The following is a 12,273-nucleotide window of genomic DNA, read 5'->3' as shown; positions in this document are numbered from 1 at the left end:
TTGAAAGGAGTATAGAAGATGAATATCGATTAAAGAGAAACAAAAATAATGGAATGTAGTCGAATTAAATCAGGCGGTGCTGAGGGAATTAGATTAGGAATTGAGACACTAAAAGTTGTTGATGAGTTTTGCTATTCGGGTTGTAAAATAAATGGTGACGGCCAAAACAGAGACGGTATAAAATGTAGACTGGAAATGGCAAGAAGAGTGTATATGAAGAAGAGAAATTTGTTTAACATCGAATATAAATTTAAGTGTTAGCACAACTTTTCTGAAGGTACTTATCTGGAGTTTAGCATTGTATGGAGGTAAGACGTGAACGATTAGCAGTTCAGACAAGGAGGGACTAGAAACTTTTGAAATATGGTGCTCTAGAATAATTCCGAAGATGAGATGGGTAGATCGCGTAGATATGAGAAAGTACAGAACAGTAGAGCAAAGAAATGTATTTCATAAGTTGACTAAAATTATACTTTATTCCGAAACGATGAATCACATGGAAATAAACTCACTTTCTACATGCATTATGTGAATGTAGGCATTTTACTGAAAATGAGTCAAAAACTTTCTCAGGATCCACAGGTGCTAGACCAAGCAGTAATTTATACTGATTTCTCCATTCTCCGTGCTTTTGGTGACAATTTAGTGAATATCTTGTACACTGAACGGCTTGTACATCTTAGAGTCGAGGATGATAGCTCTGAGTTTTTTAATGCCTCGTCTGTCTCCATTTCTAGAGAGAGGAATGCTTATACTAATATACAATTTTCTTACAATAAATTTCCTCCTCATAGACCCTGTAAAGGATTTCGCAAGTTCCTTTTTGTGATACTTTACTCACAAGTTTTGGTAATTTTGTTGAAGCAGCACCGCCTCCAGTTTCTTTCCGTTTCTTAATACCTTGGATAGCTCTCATTGTTCACTGTCTGTGTACAGGACATATTACTATTATTCATGCAAAACCTGTGATTATTAAGCATTCTTCATGCCGAATTGTGTGTTAACCGTTTCCGTAAGGAATTGCTGTCCTACAATAACTTCCGTAGGTAATATCGCTAACGTACACTTGCATTGTCACTCGACTCGAAAGGAGCCGGCCGAAGTGGCCGTGCGGTTAAAGGCGCTGCAGTCTGGAACCGCAAGACCGCTACGGTCGCAGGTTCGAATCCTGCCTCGGGCATGGATGTTTGTGATGTCCTTAGGTTAGTTAGGTTTAACTAGTTCTAAGTTCTAGGGGACTAATGACCTCAGCAGTTGAGTCCCATAGTGCTCAGAGCCATTTGAACCATTTTTCGACTCGAAAGGAGGCGGCAAAATTCTAATGGAGAAGAAACAATTGTCCGGTATTTCATCGCCTATGGAGCGCGACATGGCCATATCGGACTGCGCACTCATGTGAGTTGTAATCCAGATTCTCGGCAGTGTTTCATGGGGTAAGCAATTATGATGATGATGACGACGATGGTGATGAGGGTGTGGTGGTGTGGGTGCGCGACAACAAGCCCTTTAGCGCCCGTACTAGAGTTACATGAAACAAGTGATGTTAAAAGTAACGGAATAATAAAACTTTAACTACACAAGCACACAAGGAACAGCAGTCAGTGCCTTTCTTTATCTTTGCTCTGAAGGGGCGGCCACCTCAAATGACTGTCGGCTGCAGACCTGGACACTTTGAGTGTTGTACTACACAGTGTGGGACCACAGACTGCAAACACCATAGGTTCAGGGTAGTTCTTTGCAATCAGGTTTATGTGCTTATATGCAATGCAACGAAAATTTTGTCTGAAGAGGAAAATGAGGAAGTAAAAAGTCTTTGAAACTGTGCTTGAGAAGGCTGTACGAACAACTAGCTATTCCACTCGCTCAATGAAGAGAGTAATTCATAGTTACAAGTACTTCCCAAGGCTTCACTACTTCGTAAAAATGCAGAACAAGGAAAAGAATATCTTATCTTTAGGTAGTATAAACGAACTGGTTCTCAGGGGCTGACAGTCTGGGTTCCATGTCAGACAAGCTCTTCATTATTCATTTTCAGTAAAGCTGTCAGTGACAGTGTCCGCTATACTACATTTTTACTAGTTTTTTGTTTTATGAAATTTCCTTCCATCGGCCTTTGGTTGGATTTGTTTTGCTTTACGCGACTATTTCTTTTCCCGTAAGTTAGCGAGGATCTACTGTCTTTGAACGTCTATATTTGTCGAATTACTGGTCATAATGGCATAACCTGTTAGTAAGATCGTTTGCTGACTCAGTACCTTTAGCTTACAGGTGAAATGAAATGTCGTGGGGCGAGAGCCTCCCAGCGGGTACATCTGATTGCCTGGTGCAAGTCTTTTGAGGTGACGCCACTTCGACGACTGGCTCTTCGATGAGGATGAAATGATGATGATGAAGGCGAAACAAAGACCCAGTCCCTGAGCGGAGAAAATCTCCAACCCAGTCGGGAATCGAACACGGGCCCCCCATTATGACAAGCCGGATCGCTGTCTGCTCACTTAGGGTCGCGGACAGCATACAGGTCATGCGAGATATGTGTCTGAGCATACGCTTTAGAACAGCAGATCTCCTACTGTCCGGTGGTTGTTTACAACTGAGCCCCCATCTCTAGCGTCGGCCACTCCCCTACCGCGCCAACTGCACAGATTGAGGCCAAGTTGCTTTGTGCGCACCACTCTACCAGCAAATTTAGGAAATTGCCAACCACGCGAATTTATAATTGATTTGGACGCTTACAAGTCTACGAACGAGTTCATGCTATCATCCTCGTCCAATTAGAGCTTGCGGTATGTGTCTAACAATACGTTGTCTATGTGAAGTTGAACTTCAACGTTTCTTCTTCCGCATGAAAAAGTGCTCCTCTTTACTCTATACCAATGTTCGGCATCTCTTGGACCTAATTTGTGTCCATTTGAGAGAACAATGACATCGCGACGTTTGATCCACAGTGAAAAAAAAATTGCGCCCTGTAGGTAGATAAATGAATGCAATGCTCCTGAAGTTGCCTAGCAGAGATTTCTAGTGGAACGTAGGCTCTACTATCATTCTTTTAGCTTTCAGTGAGCACAGAACAGGAGACAGATAAAACAGACGACCCAGCACTTTCTTCCACACAGAATACTTTGTGTTTTTGAGTTGTCGAGAGTACGAAGCTAGGTCACATATGGCATAATGTCCATTACAAATTTTCGTTATTGTTCATGTTATACCGATTATGTATTACAGTTAGCAAAAATATCACCTAATAACAACTAATGCCCTACAAACAAACCTGTTGGAGGAACATCCGCAACTGAGCATTATATCAGATATTGAAAATACCGCTGCAGTTGTAAAGTTCTTTTATTATGCATGCTCCGCCCTCGTAGGCAGCTCACACGTACACTACGGCGCTCGGGGGTCACAGCACAAAGTGTAATCGTCCTGGTGTTCTTTGTATATCTATCCACCCAGGCAGTCGTCCGTGGTACTGTCTGGTGTCACGTTCGCATTGGCATAGGTTTCGCAGCACCTAGCCCGACCGGCCGTTATGGAATAATTTTAAAATTTTTATGATTTTTTTTGTTTTTATGTGTATTGCTGGTTGTAAAAATTATGTCCCGTCTCTTGCTGTTTCAGTACAACACTGAAGGCGTGTGATAATAAAAGAACTTTGCAACTGTAGCGGTATTTTCAACAAAAAAAAAAGTTCAAATGTGTGTGAAATCTTATGGGACTTAACTGCTAAGGTCATCAGTCCCTAAGCTTACACACTACTTAACCTAAATTATCCTAAGGACAAACACACACACCCATGCCCGAGGGAGGACTCGAATCTCCGCCGGGACCAGCAGCACAGTCTGTGACTGCAGCGCCCTAAATCGCTCGGCTAATCCCGCGCGGCGTATTTTCAACATCTGAGATAATGCACTCTTCGTATTTTGCATGTAGAGACATGGCGGCGTATAGAGGAACGCCCTGTGGTGGGACGAGTTCAGTTTGTCGTCAGTTGTTAGTTGCTAGTGAACACGCAGCTTTACATATATCTCAAATACGTGAGTCGTTCGGAGCCGAACGGCGGACATTTTTCATGTGCAAAGTTCAGTTTTTATTTAAACAGTGATTTTAAATGCAGTAAAAACCGAATTCTAGTAACTTCCACCACCATCAGCGTCATAATCATCGGGAAATAAACAGTTTTTCGTTTGTTACTCTCTAGAGTATTTTGGTCGACCGATCTTTCCTTTGGCCGTCTATCTTCCTGCTTCCATTTTGGATTATATTTCAGCTGTGACTGTATATAACTTTTGTAAGGTGTCGCTTGCGCTATTTTTAAAATGCAGTTTGGTTGTGTTACATAGACCTAGTAGTTTATGTAGCTTTGTACTCACGTGATAATCTGACAAGCAGTAATATCAAACCCCAAACACACCAAGGGACAATCATCGTCAGAGCAGGCAGGAGAAGGGGGACGGCTGTGGTCATCTGGACACTGACCAGCAGGGGTGAGCCAACGCCGAGGCCTTTCGGCTCAGGCATGACGTCATGCACTTTAGGATACGCAGTCAGTGGTAACTCACACTGAGGCGGAGTTGATGAACTAACACTGCTTTGGCGAATGATAAATAAGGACGAAAGTTCGCCACGATGATTCATCTGATATGAAGTAAGTTCCTGAGAATAAAATTATTTCCTATTAAGACTAGCCGCAAGCATTAATTTTTCAAATATATTGCATCAGACGTAAAACAGACAGCGTCATTATACAGAGCTTTCACCCGAGTGGATAGCTGAGCGCATTAACGGACTTCTGGGCCGCTGGAAAGCCCCGGATCGAATCTGCCTCGCGGATTAACGAGAACGGGCGATGTGTGGTTTTTAGGCGGTGTTCCACATCCAATTACGTGAACACCAGGCTAGTACCCATTTCCCGCCTCAGATACACACAACGCAAACATTCCGACACAGTGGGAGCGGTGGCGTCGGGAAGGATACCAGCTGCCACTGACACTGTCAAAACCCGTATAACAATGCCGACCCAATACAGGAATGGAAAAAGATGAGGAAGAAGAACAAGACGATTGTACTGAAGTTTTATGTGCACTCATTTCATTTCGCCACCACAACATTTATGTAACATTGACGGAGTAAACAAATATACAAAATTTACAACCTCTGTTTTTAAATAATATTCTGAAAATTAAACAACCAATGTCCACCAACTACAACACTATGGCAATACATGAGATTTAGTTGCGTAATTAAATGTACCGTAGATAAATGACAAAATAGAGATCAGTGGGTTAGTAAAAATATGCAAAATATTATGTGTAATACCGTTCATTTTTACAAAATAGTTTTGATGTGGACTATTTGCACTGCAATTCAACTCACACTCATGAGCCAAAACGTTACGATCACTACCTGAATAGTGAGTTGTTCCACCTTTAGAACGCAATACAGCAGCGATTTGTGTGGCATGGATTCGAAAATAGCTGCTAGATTTTTGGAGGCAGCTGGCACATTTCTACATAAAGGTCACACAGTTCCCGTAAACTGCCGGTGACGGTTGGTTTGTGGATGTAGGGCTGACGCCCAATACTGTCCCAGATATCTTCAGTCAGGTTGAGATCAGGCTGACCAAGACATCAACGTGGGTTCACCATCGTGCTCCTCAAACCACTGAAGCAAGATCCTGACCATGTGACACGAACGAACTTCTTGTAGGGGACAAAAAAATCAAGCAACTAAAATTATGCCCATTTTTTTTCAGTTTCTCTGTTTGAAATACAGCCTTCCGAAACAGTTTTCAGTTTTTTATCGTTACCTGTTCTTTACTATTTCTGCACCTAGTCATTCTGCATTTTTCAGCAGTTGTTAAGCAAAATGTTGCTACTCGTCCACACCATGTATTCCCATAGTCCTACTGGCGAGTGTCATAGGGTTCTATCAAAAATGCATTGACCGCAACACAGTCAAGATGTGATGTTTAAAGCTTTCCCGGCGTACAGTCAAGATGACTGGCATTGACATGGAGAGGTGCGGCAGGGAATTAGAATGTTTACAGGCTACATCTGTTTTTACGAGTTACAGTTTGTTTATGGGAACTGTTATTATAGACAAAATTTTGTAGTACGCTGCATGCATTTCCAAACAATGTGGATGACGGTCCTTTGATAATAAGAAAAATATGCATCTCTCTCACTGGTTTGACTTTTACCACAAATCGAACTTCCAGTGCCATACACGAGACCATCGATAACTACTTAAAAATAAATTTACTTACCGTACAATGATAGGAACGAAATTGTCCCTCTTGATTGCAGATATCCACTTCGTATGCGTGTCTTCATCGGTTGGGTGTATGAAAATGTGAACTCGTCTTAATTACTCGAACATACGGGTAAACGACACCTGTTCAATAGTCTAAACAGTAATACTCAATTGCTGAGGATAGTGTAATCCTGTGCAGTACTGTGAATTACAGAGTAAAAAAATGATTTAGCATACGATTTACGTATAACCAATAAACAGTCCTGAATGAGATTTTCACTCTACAGCGGACTGTGCGCTGATATGAAACTTCCTGGCAGATTAAAACTGTGTGCCGGACCGAGACTCGAACTCGGGAACTTTGCCTTTCGCGGGCAAGTGCTCTACCAACTTTTTTTTTATAAAAACGTTTATTTAAAAAAACAATGTTACACATTCCAAATACATACTAAGTAATACATACATGAAGTTATTTAAACAAACGGTTTGATCATTTCAATTACGCTGACGTTAAGGAAAGACAACAGAAGATTGTGTTACTGACTAAATTACCAGAAAGAATTAAGTTAAACATCAAGAAATTTTTTTTTTTAAAGACATTCAAACTTCAGCCTGAAGAAGTAAAATCTGCAGTTTGAATTACATGAGCTCCAATCTTTACAGAAGCATAATTAATTCTTTATAATGGATATCAGCAAGTTGGTGGGATAATTGTAAATATAAAACAATTTAATAATCATATTAGACAATTTCTGACATACTTGAGAATGGCGGAAAGGAGATATATAATAAAGTTGACTAGCCTTCCAACTACACTTTCTGGACATTAATTGAATCTTAAGTATTTGAAGTGATCAGATCTATATAATCAGTCTTTCACTGCGAAACTGACTTACACATCACAGTGCAAGAATGAACAGGGCAATGCGCCAGCCATTGAATATTACATCTATCAGATAGAATCTTATGGTTTTAACCAATTGATAAGGACATTTCTATAAAAACTGTCTATTTCCAAATTTCTAGTATAAGCCAATAATGCACCTTTAATGTTTTGTGTTTTGACACTATTAGACACGCACTCTCTTTGTCACATATGTTCTGTACATTAGCTTATAAATTTCAAAAACTACTCTCTGAAATAGAAAAAGCACACATCATAAATATACTGTAAAATCTTAAATAGTATCCTTAAGGCAACTACAATACATCACTGTCAACACAGTCTTCTTTTTTATATTAACCAATGCCCATTCTTTCAAATACCATTTTTAACACATTACCGAACTTTTTCTTGTGATTCGAATACCTTCTAATTTTGTGGAACTCACATAGCATGTGTACCTTGAACTCTATGACGCTATCGGATCCTAATTTGTTAAGGACGTAGTTAACAAAATTTCCCAGCAACCAGTACACAGCGTTATTTTTTGCTTCTGGGAAATAGCGTGCTTCAGGCCTGTGTATCAATGACAGCGATATATACTCAGGGGATGTTCTTCTAATCAGAGCTATTTGCTCCCGGATCCACTTCCATCTATTCATGTGCCCACTGCAAGTATATCTATGAATTACTGTGTCAACTAGATGGCATTGTTGACATAAATTCGTTTCACAGAGTTCGATTGCGTTCAGTCTTTCATTGGTGCTAACTATGTTGTTAACTGTCTTGTACCATGACGTTTTTATATTAGACGTGAGCACATTAGAACTAATGTTTTTCCAAATCTCAGTCCACTCAATGTTTGGAAACTGTCGTTCTATTTTGTTCCTTCCTTCGCTTTTCTTTCGTTCCCGCATTATGGCTGTCGATGTTAAAGTGTCGGTACTGCCTGAGTTCGACACTGACATCACTAAACCCAACATAGAAAATCCTCACGTGCTGTAAGCGACTGTTGATAGTCTGCACGTCAATCGGGGGAAGAACGCTTGGAGGTTTAATGATCTCGAAAAGTTGGCTGGTTACGCTTCCTCGCGAGTCTCTTATTAAATTAACTTGCCTTTTGATAAAAAGAGCAGAGGCTTTATCCGTTATATCAGTTGATGCTAGTCCACCATTTTTAGGATCTAATGTGGCTACTTTAGCAGGTACTCTGAACACTTCACCTCTCCACAAAAAGTTGGTGTTTTTGGACATTATTCTCCTCGCTAGCATTCTCGGTATTGGAAACAGCTGGGCAGTATAATAAGCCTTAGCAAGGATGCATGAGTTGATATACTGTGTTCTTTGAACTTGGTTCATATATCGAGTTAAATTCTCTACAATGGCTCCTTGCACTTTATCTGCTCCAACTTTCCAATTTAAAGCCGTCATTTTCATAGGGAATGCTGTCAGGGTGATCCCAAGTGTTTTATGTTGTCGGACTAATTTTGCCCACTCGACGTTGATATTATCAAAACCTTTGAGATTTAACATCTTACTTTTTTTTTCGTTTGCATAGGCTCCAGATGCTCTACAGTACGAATCAATCACTGTTGCTAGCGTGGTTACCTCGTCATTATTCCTTATAATGACCCCCATATCGTCAGCATAGGCTCTTATAACTGTTTTATTTCCTGATAATGTTAAGCCTTTTAATCTAACATGGACATGTCGGAGGAAAGGTTCCAGCGAAATGGCGAAGAGCGACGTGGATTGTTGACAATTCACCGCTATTTTAGCATTTATTCCAGTTGCTATGTTCTTAATCAACTGTATGACTCTATCGTTGAAACCTATTTTCTTCAATGTCTGTAGAAGATATTCATGATTTACTACATAGAACGCTTTATAAAAATCCAAAAACAAAAAAAGGACACTTTATGTTTGTTATAGAAGTTATTGCAATGATATCCCTGAATTCCGCTAGATTTTGAAAAATGGTTTTGCCTTGCGCACAGTTCTGATGTTGACTAATAATTTTATCTGTAAGGCATGAAATTCTCTTGTTTATTATTCTAGCTATTAATTTATAATCATAATTCAACAGTGAAACTGGACGAAAATTATTTAAATCTTTGTTTCCATTATTTTTTGGCACCAGAACAATTTTACTCTCCTTAAACTCAGCCGGAATCATTTTACCCTGAATAACCTCATTTACAATGTCCGTGATTTTCGCACCTACTATTGGCCAGTAACGGATGTAAAACTCTGCTGGCAGACCATCCGGTCCTGGGGATTTTTTTGGTGGTGAGGCGCACAGAGTCTCATACACGTCTTCTTCACTGGCAACCTCGAGAAAATTTTCGTTGTCATCTTCTGTCAGCTGTGGGGCTAGGATGTCAAGGAATTCTTCCAAGGAAGCATCACTACTTTGATGTACAGATTATAGCTCGCAATAATAGCGATAAATCTCGTCTATGATATCCTGCTGGGTTCTGAGAATCGTACCGTGTTTTGTTCGAATTTCATCAATAAAAGTCCTTCTCCTGTTTTTCGTATGCTTCACTAAATGATATAAGGAAGTAGTTTCATCTTCTGACACCGAATTTGCCTTCGATTTTGTTTTCAACCCTTCCATTTCACTTCTCTTGATATTAAGTAACTTGGCTTTGACTTTTTTGATGTCTGCTATCCGAAGTGAGGAACCTGCTGAGACATGATCGTATAGATCTCTCAAAACGGAATAGTAATACTCTATAGTGCATTTCATTTCCCTTGCGCTCTGAGCACTGTATTGAATAAGAACTTTCCTCAACTTTGGCTTTGCCATTTTAACCCACCAGTCAATAGCAGTGGCATATCTACTACGGGCTCGCGGGCATATTTCCCATGTTTCTTTAATCAGATCTTCTAAATCGTTATTTACTAACAAGGAAGTGTTCAAATTCCACCGATTCTTGAATCGGCGAACCGGCTGTCTTGTTAGATTTATGCAAGCTACATCTACTTTAGTCACGGAAGTTTTAAGATTTTTAGAAGTGTATAGTCTATCAATCCTGCTACGTGATGTTGCCGTGACATAAGTGAACTCAACAGGGGAGGGATATTTGATTTCCCATACATCCTTCAATTCTAAACCAGTAACTAGTTGTTTTAGTTCACTTGAGAAATTAAAATTAGGTAACTGATCTTTTCGATTTAAAACACAATTAAAATCACCTCCAAGTAATAACTGTCTTGGCGATTTCCTTAACAAGTATATCAGGTCATCTTTGAAGAAACGTTCCCTGTCAGCTCGATGAGAACTTCCTGAAGGGGCGTACAAGTTAATGATAGTCAAATCATAGATATTTAGTCCTATTCCCGTTCCGGATTCCAGTCGTTCCACTCCTCTTACTGTAATCCCTCCCCTCAGCAAAATAGCTGCTCCAACACTTGTTTCTGGAGACACATTTATGTAACTGACAAGACCGGGAATTACCAAATCCGAAATTAGAAGTTCTTGTAACAGGGCAATATCAGTCGCGGAATCGTACAAAGATTTCCATAAGGGCCGATAATTTCAAACCAGTCGTGATTTTATTTATGTTTACAGTGGTGACAGAATTAGATTGCGTCATTGTGCTGTATGTAGTTGTTTTGATGAACTAATTTAGTTTCCTGTGGTTCAGGGTTCAGTTAAGCTGTAACAGTTTTCTCGGAAGGCTGAACATGGAATAACACTTAAATCAGTTTATTAGTTACTGTCCCGTTTTTTTCTACTTCTGATGTTTTCTCTTGTACCGCAAGCAGACTGATTTCCTGGTAAACTTTCTGATTTTTCCTCCAGTGATTCGTGTACGACCGTTTCGGACTGAACACTCTTTGGGCTCGGATCGCCCCTACCGGATTTTCCCTCCCCTTGGTTACGAGCTACAGTCTCATTTGGTTGCGTCGGTATTTTACTTCGCGGCTTATCTGGAGCAGCAGCAGACGCTTTCGCAATTTCGGTTGCCGGCGCCTGCCCTTAGGTATTGACCGTGATTTCAGTTTGACCACCACTTCCTCATTATTTATTAATTTCACTCACTTCCTGATCTAGGGAAACAAATGGAGACTGCAGTTTTGCAACCTCTCCCTGAATTTGTTTATTAACAAATAGATTCTGATCTTTGCAATCGGCTACTGCACCTGTTGTTTCTTGCAAATTAATGCTGCTTACACCCCCTTCATTTTCTGGTACCGTATGTGTATTATTTTTCTGTTCATTAGTTTCCATTCGCATTTTGCCTTCAGGTTCCTCTGCCGCCTCATCGCACTGTTTTTGCTTGCGAGGTGAGTGAGTGGGACAAGACAGCTCGCCCTCTGAACAACTATCAGTTATCTCCAGAGGTCGTTTTCTCGGTTACGTTTCAGTTTCACGAATAGTGGCAACTGGGTTTCCTTTTGTTGTTAACGGAGGAAATTGACTGTTATCGTGAAGGGAGACATCAGCTTGGCCCGCTGCGTTAACATCCTCAACCAGTTGTTCCGGGCTATTCTTTGGTGACAGATCATTTAAGGTAAGCTTCTGACGCTGTATCAAATTACTTTTAAGAACAACAGTTCACCGTGGACATTTCTGTCTGAAGTCGCCGATTTCGTTACATATAGGACATGTAGCTTCCTGACATGTATAAACAATTTGTGCCTTATACCCACAAACAGTTATGTGAGACGGAATATTCGTCTTAACGTCCATCTCCACACAGCGGACACCGTTAAAACACTGCAGTTTAAAGCGAGGCGACCATCTTTCATTTGCAATTGATTTAACGTCTCTGTAGTTTGAAAGAGCTTCCTTAATCTTATCATTTTCAATTTCAATGGGAAGATTCAAGACACGAACGGTTTTGTAATGAATATCCGCTCTATAGATGGAAACCGTACTTTTATAGCCATTTCTATGCACAAAATCTACTTCATAGCCCCACTTTCGTAATACTTTATCATCAGTCGAAGCACTGATTAACTTGGCAAAAACACAGTATTTTTCCTGATCCAGTTGCCAAGTATGAACGGTTTCAGAATTTAGACCAATTACCTGTGTAATCCAGTCATCTATTTCCAGGAATGTCGGCTGAACAGGACGGGATTCCTTGTCAAAAGCAAATACCAGAGTATTCTTCCTGAGGTTTGTA

The 12,273-nt window shown here is 40.3% G+C and overlaps 1 protein-coding gene across 1 annotated transcript in view; it reads left to right on the top strand.

Moving 5' to 3' along the window:
- LOC124593734 (lysosomal acid glucosylceramidase-like) overlaps nt 1-12,273 on the top strand; it is a 132,334-nt gene that overhangs the window by 85,379 nt on the left and 34,682 nt on the right. The gene's annotated exons all lie outside the window — the stretch shown is intronic.

The sequence above is a fragment of the Schistocerca americana genome, chromosome 2, assembly GCF_021461395.2.
Source record: "Schistocerca americana isolate TAMUIC-IGC-003095 chromosome 2, iqSchAmer2.1, whole genome shotgun sequence".
Lineage (NCBI taxonomy): Eukaryota > Metazoa > Arthropoda > Insecta > Orthoptera > Acrididae > Schistocerca > Schistocerca americana.
Note: the sequence above shows the minus strand (reverse complement) of the source record. Positions and strands in the feature narration are given on the sequence as shown.